A 17,337-nucleotide genomic window follows, 5' to 3' on the forward strand; every position below is an offset into this window, starting at 1 on the left:
AAGTAAGAAGTTTAAAAAAATAAAACTGATAATTATCATGATTAATGGTATCTCTTTCTGTTGCATTTATCATGAGTGGTTTCATATATGCTATAAGTTTGTTTATATCTTCTCTCTCTTATTCATCTTTTAAACTAAATGCTTTTAAATAAAGGAAACCGACTCTTGAATCATATACCATTGTTCTATTACTATTAATAATAATATAAGTATTTTCCTTCTTATTATATTTAATTATACCATAAAGAAGTTCATCTAACATTCCATCTGTACGATTATAATGGTTACTATTTAACTCACTAATTATTTTACTAAAGTCATGTTCACATTTATATATCTCATTAAAGTTCTTAAATAGATCAGGTCCATTATAAGTTGTTAGATAAATAGTATCACAATTCATTCTTGCTGTATTAAATATTTGAGCTGGTTTATGACACATTACAATCATTTGAATATTATAATGTTTACCTTCAGTAAAATAATAAGCTATATTTTTATTTAACCTATCACCCACATCATCAATACTATTACACAATTTTGAAATTTATGCATATTATTTTTGTGATCATATTTATATCACATTTATTAAACCCAGTATAAAACTTATTAGACTCAGGATCTATCAAGTCTCTGTCATCTTTACACACTATTACTATATTTTTAGCTTGGTCTTGGTTTTGAATTTTGTTTTGGTCTTGGTTTTGGTCCCGGTTTTGGTTTTGGTCTTGGTTTTGGACTGAGTATAATTTTAAGTATTGTCTAATAAAATATGTTTTCCCCGTACCAGTTCCACCATAAACAGTAGTATGTAATGGTGACATTTCATATTCAAATCTAACTAGACTCCTATTCATAAATTCACCAAAGCTTTCTTCCAGTTTTGTATATTTACTTGGTATTGAATCATATATTATATAACAAATTTCAATTAAGAAAATAAAAATTATAACTGTGCTACCGGTCTCCATTTCCATTTTTTTATATAAAATATAGACCTGATTTAGACTTAGACTTAGACTTATTAAATTTATTATATAAAAATGCTTATCCTAAATTTGAGGATTTCAATAAAAAATTTAATATTGATAATAGTGCTATGAGCGATATCAGAATAAAAGATATAGGTAAAGATATAAGTCTAACACCAATTGAAATAGTAATGAGAGATGAGACTCCAGATAGTATCGGGGAACCTAACTTCAACATTATTGTTAATCTACACTCAACTTATGGTACACATTGGGTTTTAGTTATAAGAAGAGAAGGTGGTCCTGTGTATTACTTTGATAGTTTTGGTGTTGAGACCCCTCCATTATTTTTTGAAGAATATGTTGATCTAGGCTCTAATGAAAGAATACAACAATATGATAAATCTTATTGTGGGGCTTGCTGTTTATACATGATCTATTTTATTGATAGAGGATTTAGAATTAAAAGTGCTTTGTGTATTCTAGTTAATCAATGTAAATATACAGGAATATATAATGAGTGTTTTTGTTTAGGTTGTAATGTTAATCAGGGAAGGGACGAAATCCTTGGTACCACAAACTGCTTCGCAGATGATAATGGTAGTGGTAATGTTAATGATAAAGATAATGTTAATGATAATGATAACGATAATCAGGGAACCTGCTTGGCTTGCCACGAGCAGAGCTCGTTCGCAGATGATAATGATAAAGATAATGATAATGATAGTGTTAACGATACTGTTAAAGATAAGAATAATCAGGGAACCTGCTTCACAGATGATAATGTTAAGGTTAATGATCGTGATAATGTTAATGATAATGTTAATAAATGATAATTATAATTATAATGATATTGATAATGATAATCAGGGAACCTGCTTCGCAGATGATAATGTTAATGTTAAGGATAATGATCTACGAAGTAGCTTTGCTAATAATGGTAATGATAATGTTAATGATAAGGACAAGGACAATGATAATGTTAATGATAATGATAATCAGGGAACCTGCTTCGCAGATGATAATTTTATATATCAGGGAACCTGCTTCGCAGATCTATTTCATGAAAAACATCAAAGGGAAAAACCTAATAACAATAGTCTTACTAACAATATCTCTGTATATATAAATGAAGACCTACATTCATGGTTAAGTGATGATAATATAATTGCTGAAGCTGAATTCCCAGATAACTTTGATGTATAATATCTGGTCCTAGTGAATGTGGTAAGACATTCTTATTGAAAAAAAATAATTATAGCTAGTATATGTTTTGATAAGCTATACATCATTGGACCTACTGGTGATCAATACAATGGATTAGAAAGAATAAACTATAAAGCAATTATAAAATTCATTAAAGATATAGAAGATTTACCATCTCCTGATAAACTACCCAAAGAATTGTAAATTAATTGTAAATTAATTGTAAACAAATTGTAAATTAATTATTATTATACAATTTGATGTCTCACTTGGTTTCCATGCTTCACTTGGTTTCCATGCTTCACTTGGCTTCCATGCTTCACTTGGTTTCCATGTTTCGTTTGGTTTCCAACTCCTAAGTCTGTCTTTAGTATATAACCTACAATAGAATAGTTTAAATCTAAACTGAGATATATGTTTATATAATTTACACTTTCTACATGTTAGATATTGATCAGGATTATTGAAATGTTCTAGTAAATGATCATGTTTATCTCTATATGTTATAATCCTATTACATACAAAACATTCATATGGTTTACCCTGACACCAGTTACAACTCTGACCCCAGGACTTATTTTTACATTCATCACATTTAATACTAAACATTTTTTATTATTTTTTAAGGGAAAATGTTACTTCAAAATATATTATGATTATTAGGGGAATAGGAACTGTTTAGTCTAAGTCTAGATCTAAGTCTAGGTCTAAGTCTAAGTTTAGTTGTTTAACATAGATGCAAATTAAAACTTAATACGTCACCATTAAAGTCTATAGGTCTTCCATGCTCATCTTTAATATGAAACCCTATATATTCTATTCTATCTTTAGTTATATTTTGATACAAGATATTAGTTGGTATAATATTTATCAGGTAACCTGGTGGTTCAGTTAGATTAAAGGTATATAATATATCTGTATCTTTACCATTATCTTTAGCTCCTGATGTAATATTGCAATGAATGTTAATTGTATTGAAACCCATTATATCAATAGTTTTATTTGTAGTATTCTCTACATCGAAATTAATAACACCTTGTTTCACTTCCATTTAACATTTCATTGTATTTTTTATCTACCTGTATTATAACATTATTATTTGTTTCTTGTTTTATTATATCTGCCATATCGGTTAACTCATATGCCCCTGGTGGTATAATAAATATTTTGGATGCATCTATTTGATGGAAAGATTAAAGAGTAGTAAAAATAAACTGGTTATTTCTTTCAATTATATTAAACCCCGAATTATAAACAGATAATCTAATTAAACCAATTTTTGTTTAAATTAAACCAATTCATTAAAGTTGGTTTAATTCAATAAAGTTAAGTGTATGCTCTTCCTTAGTTTTACTTAGAGTTTCTTTTATCTTTCGTAGTTCATATAGAATTAAAGAAGATGTACTTCCCATGATTAAACTATCAGCCATTTTAATGTATTCAAATATTAGATTAGATAATTTAAAAGACAAAACTTTATCTAATAAAAATGGATTTTTATTTGGATACAACTTATGGTTATAAAAATGATATACACAAAAGTAAGATTATAAAACATAAACCAAATAATCTAACAACATTGAATACGGTTAATACTAATAATAATATCATACTTAATAGAGAAGAGAATCATTTAAATTTGCGTGATTCTTATCTAGAGATAGAATTTGTTGTATCAGATGATGCTTGTGGTGTATTTGCTAATGATGCTAATATCAGATTTGTTAATAATGGTTGGATTGCACTATTTAGTTCAGTTAAGCTTGAAACTAGTGGTGGTAGGACCATTGAATGTGTAGATCATTGTCATCCTAATCTATTGATGTATAAGTTATTAACTGGTACTGATGATGAATATAAGAGTGGTTTTGCTAGAATTATAGATAGTAGGAATAGCCATTTCAAAGGTGATCATGTTGCTGCAGAAACAGGTCATATGTATATGAAGGTTAAGATGAGAGATCTATTTGGTTTCGTAAATGATTTAGAAAAGATTATATATGGTTTAGGATTTAAACTAATATTAAAAAGAAATAAAAATGATAGAGCTCTATATAGATTTAATGCTAATACTGGTGCTGTTGCTAATGATACCAATATAGAAATTAAAGATATATCATATTGTGTACCTAGTATTGATCCTAGTAATAATAATAGAATTATTGTGCAAAAGGGTTTAATTAAAAAGAATAATGTCGACTTTAGCTATAATGAAAGAAAGACGTTTTATAAGAATGTACCCAATGCTACTAACTTCCTGTTTGATATAGGTATGGAAAGTGGGATGGAAAGATCACAATATATAATATTTAATTTTGAAAATAATAATTTTAATGAGCAAATGCATGATGCAAGTACATTTGATATAATGAATGTTACTTAATGTTATTGTAAAATTGGTAGTGAGTTTTATCCCGAGGATAGAATGAATATTAATTATGGTACCAATAATTATAATGAGGCGTTTAAAGAGATTGTTAGCTTTAATAAAGATTATAATGGGTTACCACATAATATAAAACCATATATATATCATAGAACATTCAAAAGTAATTATAGAATATATGTATTCGATACTAGATATCAAAGTGATCATATAGGTCCACAACCAATACAACTTAATTTAAAATTTAGTGCTGCAGTTGCCGATGTTATATGTCATGCATTAGTATTAACTAGAAAAGTTATTAGTGTGAATAGTGGTGGTAATAAGATGGTTGATATAATCTCGTAGAGATTAATGGCCGGAGGCCTATTATATCATAGACATAGTCTTATTTATAGTAAAGTCATAGTTATAATAAATGATATATTTATTGACTTAACCAATGACTAAAAAATGACTAAATCAATGATAATCAAACTATTTCCTACTAATCTTAACAAAACCCTTAGCATAAATAATATCTAATTTCTTTTTATTCTCTAGAGCTAAGCCTCTAGCTTCAAGTTTAGTTTGGGGTTTGGGTTTGGCTTTAGATTTAACCCTGGCCTTAGGCTTAGATTTGATAGCAACAAAAGGGCTATACGCTTTAACTTCCATTATTTTTCATATATAGAAATGAGACTTTTAAACAAGTTCAAAATTAATTCATATTGTGTTGGAGGTAGACATTATAGTGGTACTAATAATATAAGTGGAGCTATTATTTTAAAAGGTACTAAAATGTTAAGAGGATCCTGCACTAAATGTAGAAAGAATAAATCAATGACAGTATACAATGCAATAATAGAAGCTGAGGGATTGAAAGATTTCTTTAAAAGTGTTGGTAGAGCTACGGTTAACTTTGGAAAGAAAGTTGCTAATACTCCAGTAAGAGCATTAGAAATAGCAAGTAAAGTAGGAAGTGCAGCTGCAAGTAGAAACCCTAGAGCTGCTTTATCAGCTACACCCGATTAAATTAAATTTGAAACTACTGGTGAAGGTATAAAGGTAGTACAAAAAGGAAGAGTGTTATATTTAGGTACTAAGAAGAGATTATTGTTTGATTGTGATTATGATTATTTTATGTTTATGATTATGTTTATGATCATGATTATACTATATTTATGATTATCATTATGATTATGACTATATTTATATTATGTTTATGATAATCGATAAATATTAATACTATTATTATTATTATTACTAAACATACTATTATTACTAAACACTATTAACTTTAGTTTAAAAAATCTCAAATTGTTTTTCTTGTTCTTCTTATTTTCTTCATATACTTTAACTAATTCATTATATTCATCTTTATCTATTTTATTATTATTCATTGATTTAGTATATAGTTTATTAAACTTGTCGCTAAACTGTTTACTTAAAATATACATTTGTGAATACTTTATAATTTTATTTCTTATTTTAGTATTAATTGTTTTTGATAATGACCCACATACAGTTGCTGTAGCAAAAGCTGTCGGTATAGAATAAGGTAATCCATACCTGGTAATGCAACTGAAGTTGTTGTTGCCGTTGTTGCTATTGATGATAATACTATTTCTGTTATCTCAGCTACGTTTATATAACTTTTATATCTACTTAACTTCTTATTATAGTTATTAGTTTCAGTTTCATAATAAATTATAATATCTTTGATAATGTTAATATTGTTGTTAAATTTATTATTAGCTAAGATCCTTTCATTTATCAATCTTTCTGATACAGATGGTAGATCTGGTAAAGTAAGTAATCTCTCACTCGGTTCTGTTGGTTGACTCATGGACTCTGTCATAGCTTTACTTATTTTCATTAGTAAAAAAAACTTTCAATTTCTTTCGTTATATCTTCCTGTTTAAAACCATAATGCTTCTCAAGTCTTGCTTTCTCTTTATTATCAACTAACGTACTTCGTTAAAGTATAGCAATTATATAATGTATTATTGTCCTTTTATTCTTTATAAGTGCTTCATCAACAGCAGAATCAGTCTTTTTATTAATTTCTTTAAATTCTTTCAGACCCAACCGTAGTAAACATATCATCTAGTTGTATGTTAGTGATATTCTGATTAAACTTATTATTATCAAATTCTTGTTTTAATTGATTATATTTAGAGATAGTATCTGCAGCAACTTTATTACAAAACTTAACAGTATTTCTGACTTCATTTGTTGATTCAATAAACTCATTAATTAGTTCATCATTAACTTGTGTTTCATTTAGTTGTAATGTTTTAGTTGTGACTTTATCAAATTCACCTTTTCTTAGTTCAGTTATGTTTTTACTTAAAATGTCTATTTTATTAGAAGAGGATAATAAGTTATTGTCACAATAATCGTTATTAACAACATATTTTTCATCTATCGGAGGATGTACATTTGTAATTATATAGGTATCCTTCATATCAACATTATCATTATCTTCTAGGAATAACCCACGAGCCTTACTTAGTGTTAAGTTGTTTGTTGATGTTGATGTTGATCCGAGAAGCGGGTTCCCCGATTTATGTTTAGCTTGATTCAATCTATTTCCTGTCATCTTTGTATTTCTTTACATTTAATTAGAATAATAATTAGTCTTGTAATTAGACTTATAATTAGTCTTACAAATAGACTTAGACTTAGAATTATAATTAGACTTAGGACCGCAGGTCAATCTGCGAAGCAGGATCCCTGATCTACTTCGTAGCTGACCGGAGGTCTATATTTAACGATTCCAAAACCTTAGTATTAGATTCAAACTCAAACTCGGATTTTAATAATTCCTGTTCGTAATATTTACCTTCTATTATCTCACCATTAATATCTTCTATTTTATATGTTGGTGGTTGTGTTTTTAGAACTTCATTAATTTTAAACAATTCTCTATTCCAATTAGAAGTGTATCCCTCAGAGAAGATATTACGTTTATCTGCATTTCTAACATAATCACCAACTTTAAGTTTAGGTTTAATATTCTTAAAATTAAAAGTGTATATAACTTTATAAGGATGATTTATCTACTTAGAGATGATTTATCAATTAAATCAGCTGACCATGTTTCGTCTTTATATGATGGTATTATTCTTTCTCTTCTAAACTTTCTTATTTGAGGACTAAATACTTCTTTAGCTAATAGTTGTTGTTGTTTTTCCATCATTATTCATTTACCATAATTAAAAACAAAATTATCTAGTTGCTCTTGATTGATATTATTCATAGATAATAGTTACTTAGATATATCTAGCATTTCATCATATAATCCATCATGACCAGCTTTTGTTTCTAGTATTAATAATTTTAATCTTTCTATTAAACTATTTGGATCTGCGAACAGACTCCGTCTGTGGTCATCCAACAAACTTTTTTCGTGGCAAGCCAAGCAGTTTCCCTAATCGGGAGACCAATGCCATTTAAACCCCTGCCAAATTCATCATCTTTTACCCCCATTATATGTTTTATTGCTCTATATCTAGCACTTTTCTTATCCCCTTTTCTTAAATCATATCCAATATCAAATAGAAGCTTTATAATTTTGTTTTCATCTTCCTCGATTTCACCATTTTTTATATTTGGGTTAGTAAGAACGTTTATAAACACATCCGAAAATTCATATATATTATCCTTAACTATAAATGCATTTTCTTGATAAATTAGTTTAACACCATTCATTTCAATTTCAGCGATATCTAAAGTTCCGAACTTTAACTTTAATTGAGGGTTAGATTGAACTGACATTAAATTAATAATTTGAGCTGTGTTTTTATCTACTAAAAGTCCTGGTTTATCTCGAGCTTCCCCTACAGCTTTGCCATTGGACTTCATTACAGCTTCATTAAACTGGAGGCCAGCTCGCTGGATCATTTTAATTTGATTATCTAACTCTTGATTTTGCCAATCCATTGCCCTTAATGTTTGTTCACTTAATGCTAGATTGTGTTCATTGTTTGCATTTTGTGTTTTAGTTAAAGGATCAAATAAATCTTCTATTTCACCATAATATTCTTGTTGTTTTAATTTATCTTCTAATCTATTCTTTTTGTTTTGTTTTTCTAGATAGTTTAACTCTATAAGTTCATCTAGCTTAGTCATTTTTTTATGAAATAAAATTTATAAAATTATTATACTAAGTATGAATTAGATCTATAGTTATAATTAAAATAACTAATTATAATAACTCTTTATATAATATAATAGCTGCTTCTATTAATTTTCTATTGCTATCTATTGTTAATTCTTTAATATCATTAATCATGGAACCTGCTTCGCAGATCAGTTTATCTACATCCTTATCCTTATCCTTGTCCTTATCATTATCCTTATCTTTATATAGTTTCCTAATTGGTGAAGCTGCTTTTCGGATCCTGTTTAACAAATCCCTTTTAAATAATTATAGTTCCTTATCAAGTGGATAACTTTTTATTTTGTTTACATAAAACCTTTTATCATCAAATATACTTAAACTTATAAAATGATTAAACTTATTATTATCAAATTCTTGTTTTAATTGATTACATTTAGAGATAGTATCAGCAGCAAATTTATTACAAAACTTAACATTACTTGAGACTTCATTTGCTGATTTAATAAATTCTTCAATTAGTTCTTCATTAACTTGTGTTTCATTTAGTTGTAATGTTTCAGTTGTAACTTTATCAAAGTCACCCTTTTTTAGTTCAGTTATGTTTGTACTTAAAATCTCTATTTTATTAGAAGAGGATAATAAGTTATTGTCACAATATTCACATTATAGTCTCACATTATAGTCACATTATTAATAACAATTTTTTCATCTGTAGGAGGATGTACATTGGTTATTTTATAGGTATCCTTCATATCAATAATATCATTATCTTCTCGGAATAAACCCCAAGCCTTACTTAGTGTTAAGTTGTTTCCATTCCCCAAATGATGTTTCGCTTGGTTAAATCTATTTCTTGTCATTATTTATACTAAGAAATACATTTAATGATTCTAAAACTTTATTATTAGATTCAAAATCAGACTCGGATTTTAAAAGTTCCTGTTCATAGTATTTGCCTTCTATTATCTCTCCATTAATATCTTCTAATATATATGTTGGTGGTTGTGTTTTTAGAACTTCATTAACTTTAAACAATTCTCTATTCCGATTAGAAGTGTAACCTTTAGAGAAGATATTGCGTTTATCTACAATTCTAACATAATCACCAACTTGAAATTTTGGCGTTGCTTTGGTAGAATTAACATAGTATTTAAACTTATCGAGATTATTAGAAGCATCAACAGGTGTCATATTAATTGTTGAATGAATGTTATTGTTATATGTTATGACTGCATCATTTAGTAAATTTACCCATTTACCATCACCATTGATGAACATTGGCTTATTTATTATGTGTAATATTGTTCTATTAAATCTCTCAATGAATACAGCCTTTAAATCGCTATAAGTAGAATATAGTTTTGTTTCAAATTTTTTAAGTAAAGACCTAAAAGTTTTATTGTAAAACTCACTACCTCTATCTATCCATAACTTTTATGGTTTTCTACTTTCACCTAATATTATTTTAAAACCATTAGTTATAGATAAACCAAATTTATTCTTTAATGGAATAGCCCATGCATATTTTGTGAAAATATCTATAACAGTTAATATAAACTTATAATTATTTTTGTATTTACTTAGAGATGATTTATCAATTAAATCAGCTGACCATGTTTCGTCTTTATATGATGGTATAATTCTTTCTCTTCTAAACTTTCTTATTTGAGGACTAAATACTTCTTTATCTAATAGTTGTTGTTGTTTTTCCATCATTATTCATTTACCATTATTAAAAACAAAATCATCTAGTTGCTCTTGATTACTAATATTCATAGATAATAGTTGCTTAGATATATCTAGCATTTCATCATATAATCCATCATGACCAGCTTTTGTTTCTAGTATTAATAATTCTAATCTTTCTATTAAACTATTTGGATCTGCGAACAGACTCCGTCTGTGGTCATCCAACAAACTTTTTTCGTGGCAAGCCAAGCAGTTTCCCTGATCGGGAGTGCTATTTAAACCCCTGCCAAATACATCATCTTTTACCCCCATTATACGTTTTATTGCCCTATATCTAGCACTTTTCTTATCCCCTTTTCCTAAATCATATCCAATATCAAATAAAAACTTTTTAATTTTGTTTTCATCTTCCTCGATTTCACCATATTTTATATTTGGGTTACTAAGAACGTTTATAAACACATCTGAAAATTCATATGTACTATCCTTAACTATAAATGCATTTTCTTGATAAATTAGTTAAACACCATTCATTTCAAAATCAGCGATATCTAAAGTTCCGAACTTTAACTTTAATTGAGGGTTAGATTGAACTGACATTAAATTAATAATTTGAGCTGTGTCTTTATCTACTAAAAGTCCTGGTTTATCTCGAGCTTCCCCTACAGCTTTGCCATTGGACTTCATTACAGCTTCATTAAACTGGAGGCCAGCTCGCTGGATCATTTTAGTTTGATTATCTGACTCTTGATTTTGCCAATCCATTGCCCTTAATGTTTGTTCACTTAATGCTAGATTGTGTTCATTGTTTTCATTTAGTGTTTTAGTTAAAGGATCAAATAACTCTTCTATTTCACCATAATATTATTGTTGTTTTAATTTATCTTCTAATCTATTCTTTTTGTTTTGTTTTTCTAGATAGTTTAATTCTATAAGTTCATCTAGCTTAGTCATTTTTTTTTTGAAATAAAATTTATAAAATTATTATACTAAGTATGAATTAGATCTATAATTATAATTAAAATAACTAATTATAATAACTCTTTATAAAATATAATAGCTGCTTCTATTAATTTTCTATTGCTATCTATTGTTAATTCTTTAATATCATTAATCATGGAACCTGCTTCGCAGATCAGTTTATCTACATCCTTATCCTTATCCTTGTCCTTATCATTATCCTTATCCTTATATAGTTTCTTAATTGGTGAAGCTGCTTTTCGGATCCTGTTTAACAAATCCCATTTAAATAATTATAGTTCCTTATCATGTGGATAACTTTTTATTTTGTTTACATAAAACCTTTTATCATCAAATATATTTAAACTAATCTTACTTGTTTTTGTTGTTGTCTTGCTATCCCCAACTTTTTGTATTCTGCTTTCTTCTACTGTTCTCTTTGTATTATTCATTAATGCATCATGATAATCTTGGTGCCTAGCATTATTATGCTTCTTTATTCCTTTTTCTTTAGTGTTATTAGGATTTTTTTTAAAGCTATATGTTTTGGGGGACAATGCTATAAATTCCTGAATAATCCTACTCCCCAGCTCGTGCTTAAACCTGCCGGGGACTTTTTTTAATAGTTTTTATAGGTATGTCTAGGTTAATTAAGTCCATATGCTCACCAGTAACTTTACCTTCACTATAACTTGATACGAAACTGTCCGTATCCATATAGTGAAGTGTTAGATCTTTGAGGGATGGTTGTAGAATATTATAGAATACATCAAGCATATGTAATTTGCTAAGTTTGAGTATTGTTACACCTACATATACAGGTGAGCTATATTCTATTTTTTTCTTTATACATTCTATTTGGCAATAATCTCTATATCTAGTTATATTCTTAAATGTTGGTTTACTTACACTTTTCATTATCATTTCTTCATCATGCAAGAACTTGCTTTGAAAGAAGTGTCGAGAATTCATGCACATTCTTCCATATAGGGAGTTATTCATTAATTTCCTTACATCCTTTTCTGCTTCAGTTTTAGCTGTTGCTCTTTTATTTGTATTGTTTGTATATAATCTCTACATATATAATCTTGTTTAAATTTAAATACTCTATGTATTTTTGTTACTTTTGCAACCATCTTAACATAGAACTTTAACATCCTATAATGAACCATATATTCTGTTTTGTTGTTTTGGTGTAAGATTAATTTCTCTGATCTTGCCTTGCCTCCATCTCTTTCTCTGTAACCCAATTCATTATCATTTATCTTTCTCTTATTAGGGATTAGTGCTAACTGTTCTGTTCTCTCTTTACATTCATTAGTATAATCAATATCACAAACTATATAGTAACCATGATCGCTATCATCTGGAGTATTTAATATTGCATCGAGGAACCCGCTTCGCGGATCTAGAGTAGTAGTAATAAACTCAAAATCCTTATAAGGTAACTTTTGCATCATTGCATAACCATATAGGTTGTTTGCGTCTATGTACCATATGGAACTTTGGTCATGCTCTGCCATCTGCGAAGCATGTTCCCTGATCGAATTACCATCACTGTTATCCGCGAAGCGGCTTTGCCGATTTATATATCTATCGTCTATTATTCCACATATACCACCTCTCTTTGCTCCAACAAAATCATCTAGCGTCTGTTTATCTTGCAATGTATCTAATGTAACACCGCTTGACATTAACCAACAATCAAAACTATAACCTGGGAGACTTACATAGTGTAGTGGGTTGAGCTTGAATTCTTTCATACCTAATTTAACATATTCATTCATGCAATAGTCTAATATTTCGACATCATTCTGTAAATACTCTATAGTTAGATCTTTACCAGTTTTATGACTGTTTTCATTATAAAAGCTATCTACTTCTTCTTGTGTTGGTAATTTGTTATGTAGTGAGGATTTGAAGTCTTCTATTTTTAGATTGCCTATAAGATTGTCATAGGTAGCTTTGCTACCATTGGTAGTTCCACTACCATACGACTTCGTCGTTGTGCCCAATTCACCTAAACCAAAGTATTCATATGGATATAATGTTTTAATTTTACATCCGTATATCTTTGCAATTTGTTCTAGAGGCATAGCTAAGAAGTTATAACTATCTAAGAATTGGAGACAACCAATGCTGAACATCTTAGACTTACCAGCAGCTAGTGGTATGTTATCTACTTTTCTTTTATCATTATTCTGTTTGAAGAGTTCACTGTATAGTAGATTGAAGTCATAGCCAGATAGCCAGAGCCATTATGGAATAATAGTGGAATGAAGCTTTGTTGTTTGTATCTTAGATTACATATATTACATGCTGGTCCTCTATATTTACCAGTTTCGTGACAATGATCTCTTACTTTATTCATACATGTTTTGCTGCAGATATGACAAGTGTTATTAGTTTCATGATATAATTTATCTTCTTCTGTGAATGTCATCTTTTCATTATGTTTGAAAATATTCTCTGTTTCTATTTCTAATAGATCTCTAGCAAATCTTTTGATGCAGACTATACCGAAGTAGTGCTTGAAGTTACCTTGCAAAGTGTAACCCACAGCTATTGGAATATGTTCAGCTATTACATATTTATGGGTCTCCGACCATCCGGGAACCGGTTTCACCGATGCTTCGCCATAACCATTAGTTGAGTCTTCAACAATGCAACATTCTATATCGGCAGTTATAATATTTTTTATATTCTGACGTTTGTGTTCATTTATAAAAGTAATATGTTTTTTCTTAGGACATACAATCTCTGTTTTAAATGCGTTGTTGCATTCATGTTTATCATATCTAATTTGTGAGTTAAGCCAATAGGTACACCTATCGCAATAATAATATTTAATGTTATTTTTATTTTTGTCGATCTAACACGGTTTCTATGTTTTTTATTAGGGCACAGTGTTCTATTTGACCATTACTCCAAACTAGTATTCTTACATCTTTTCTATTTTTATTAAAATCATCCACTGGTTTAAGCAATTCAACTTTGCCTCCACCACAAGGTGTGTATACCCAAATATTAATATTATAGAATTTCTGTATTCTTATTATATAAGCAAAATCATCTTCATGTTGTTTTCTTGGTTCAATTAGATTATTTACATATTTACTTTCACGTGTTGCATGGTGCATGGCAGGATGTAGCCAAGCAGTAATAGTTAGCTGTAAGCAGTTGTATTTGGAATTGCAAATATTTAATATTGATTTGAGATCGCAAGGTAACTCTATATAACTACCAATAGATGCTTTAGTTGGTTCAATGTTTAACTGAATACTTCTTACTCCGAGAAACTCAAAGTCATATCCATAGCCTTCATTTATTTCCTTTTCGAAATCTAGCCATTGTTTGAAGTCACCCTAATCATATATTGCATTGTTAATAATATAGTCAATGTTGAAAAATATTTTAGTAGTTTTAACTTCTTCTTTGGTTCTCTTCTTGTACTCACACTCGGCTGTAATCTTATATTTAAAATTCTCAACTTTTCTGAACTGGTAACAATTTTTAATTTCTTCTAAAGGGTAATTAGTTGTTTCATCTATATCTTCAATGTAATTTCCACCTTTATCTGTAATATAAAAATCTCGCATGTTCTGACTGGAGTTTATATCGAAGTCTTCTGTGTTTTCTAGATACTTACGATTATGACTATATGAGTGAGTAGTTAGAGCTATATTATTCCTAAATTCTTCTTGACCTTCTTTACACTCAAACTTAATTCTGTTGTAGATATTGTCGTCGGCTTTGGCTTTAGTTTTAATAATATAATCATCTTCATCCAAATTATACACCCTCTCAGAGATTTCTTCTTATTCGGACTCAAACATTTTCTCCACTAGTTCCCTATGTTTGAGATCGTATGATTGATGTCTGTATAAACCCTTCTTTGATTCCAGGGATAGATTACAGACATCGCAGAAGTTTATGACACTAGTATTAGTTGATTGAGACATGATTTATTTATTTAGGGAAATAATCAAAAAATAATTTTTCGAAAAATGAAAATGAAATTCAATAAGTGTATAAAAAACCTTGGAAAGAATGTTGTAATAATTGAAAAGAATGAGAATATTCTTGTTATGTATGTAAAAATATGGTTAGAGTGAAAGATTATACAGAACATTTGGGATATCTTTATTCTGATCCTGATCAATATCTAACATGTAGTATGTGTAATGCTTATAAACATATATCTTTATATAGGTTTAGAAATAGGAAGTGTAGAATATGTATTTATCTTCATAGATATAGATATGGTCATACTAGAAATCAATTCAGAGAGTATGTTTATAAGTATAATGTTCAAGAAGCTAATTCTTCATCTTTTAGTTTATCTGTCATGTAGTTTTCGTTTTTATTGAAATATCTGCGAACGAGCTCTGCTCGTGGTAAACCAAGCAGGTTGGTATGCCACGGACGGAGTCCGTTCCCTGATATTTTAGATTTAGAACTTTTTTCTTAATTGATATTGCTTTATTTTTTATTATTATTTTCTAGAATTGAGCCATTTCTTAATTTAATGTTATTTTTAGAGTGAATATATAGTAGTAAATAAAAACAAGGATCATAATATTATATAAATATAAGCAAAAAGTTAAATTTTATAAAAGAGCTAAGCTGGTTTTTTTTGTTTAAGTTTATTCTCGCAAGTTGGTTTTACCTGCTTGTTACAAGGTCTCACTAGATTTATACGAGTATCTGGGATACGTCCACCGGAGTCGGTGGGGATAGAACCCGAACTATCCGTCTGATAACGGTTAATTACCAGCTTAACTCGACACTAGTGGATTGCACTAAGTGAGACAAGAAATGATAGATTTAAAATATAAAAGAAGTGAATATAGAGAGAATGTATAGTAGTGGATAAAACAAGGAAATCAACAAGTAGTAAAATTTGGCCCTATTCGACATGCGCTATTAGCGTTTGGAGAACAGGCCAAATATTGCTGGTAGTTGATTTCCTTATTTTTATCCACTACTCGGGAAGACCTGTCTCCCCCCCCCCCCCGTTACAATGCCGACAACGCCTTTTTAGGTGATCTTTTCGAAAAAATATGTATTTTTTGGCCTACCTGGAATGGATTTAGATGTGTGGAAAAACCTGTCAACAAATCCTTCAAAAGTCCCAACCGAAACCGACATGGTTTAAAAACACCATCTCAAGATACCAAAAAAATAGACAAATCAAAAATTAAAGATAACAATTTTTTGATTAATTATTTTAAAACGCAACTTACTTGGTACATCTGGAACATTGGAGATGCGGTCAAGGAAGAGATCGACGGATAAAAAGAACATTGAATGTTATAACTGTAAAAAAAATGAGTTCTCTCTTGTGATTTAATCGTCCAATAGAAACACTAGAATTGGCAAAATTAGAAACATTGATGTTAATGACCAAAAAAAGTCACGAAAAGAAACAAGAACAAAACATACAACAACAGAAACAGTTTTTGAATTTCTCGTTTTCCAACAAGTTGACTCCAAATTCTGTTAAATGCAATTTCGGCATCCCTATTGTTGCTACCAAAGATTTACTCAACATTCACCAAAACTATTTTACGGGTGCGCAAGATTACACACAACACTCAGTTCGCCTAAATTATTTTTATCAGCGTGTGAGAATTTTTGGTCTCAATATTGACCGAAAAATTGATCATGATATTGCTCATATGCTTAGACCGCAAGGTCTTATTGAAATTGACAACTCGCCCTTAAATCATCAATTTGAAAACTTTAAAATCATTCGGCTGTACGCAGTTTTACACGACGCTGGGGCTTTCGTATAAGAGATATATAACAAACAACCTGGCTATTCCTAGATGCGCCCGTTGCAAGGCAGCAACTGTTTAAGCAATTATTTGTCGGCAGTATTGTTTTGCTTATAATTAAAGGTTTTTAGTATAAAAATTCTTCAACTATTACAATTCTGAACAGAAAAATGTTTGCTTTGGACGTCAAAGGATTTCAACACGGAATAGAAACATTTACTCTCAAAGAGCTTGGTA

At 29.1% G+C, this 17,337-nt stretch overlaps 2 protein-coding genes across 2 annotated transcripts in view; both read left to right on the plus strand.

Annotated features, from left to right (window-relative positions):
- Positions 1-17,337, plus strand: part of LOC142338034 (DNA replication licensing factor mcm5-like) — a 409,068-nt gene that overhangs the window by 72,172 nt on the left and 319,559 nt on the right. The gene's annotated exons all lie outside the window — the stretch shown is intronic.
- The window catches only part of LOC142338043 (uncharacterized), a 210,096-nt gene continuing 193,778 nt past the window's right edge, over positions 1,020-17,337 (plus strand). Inside the window, exon 1 of the mRNA XM_075387679.1 lies at positions 1,020-1,030. The gene's annotated coding sequence lies outside the window, so the exon portion shown is untranslated. The remainder of the gene's footprint in view (positions 1,031-17,337) is intronic.

This window comes from Convolutriloba macropyga, chromosome 1, assembly GCF_964194025.1.
Source record: "Convolutriloba macropyga chromosome 1, txConMacr16.3, whole genome shotgun sequence".
In the NCBI taxonomy this organism is placed as follows: domain Eukaryota; kingdom Metazoa; phylum Xenacoelomorpha; order Acoela; family Convolutidae; genus Convolutriloba; species Convolutriloba macropyga.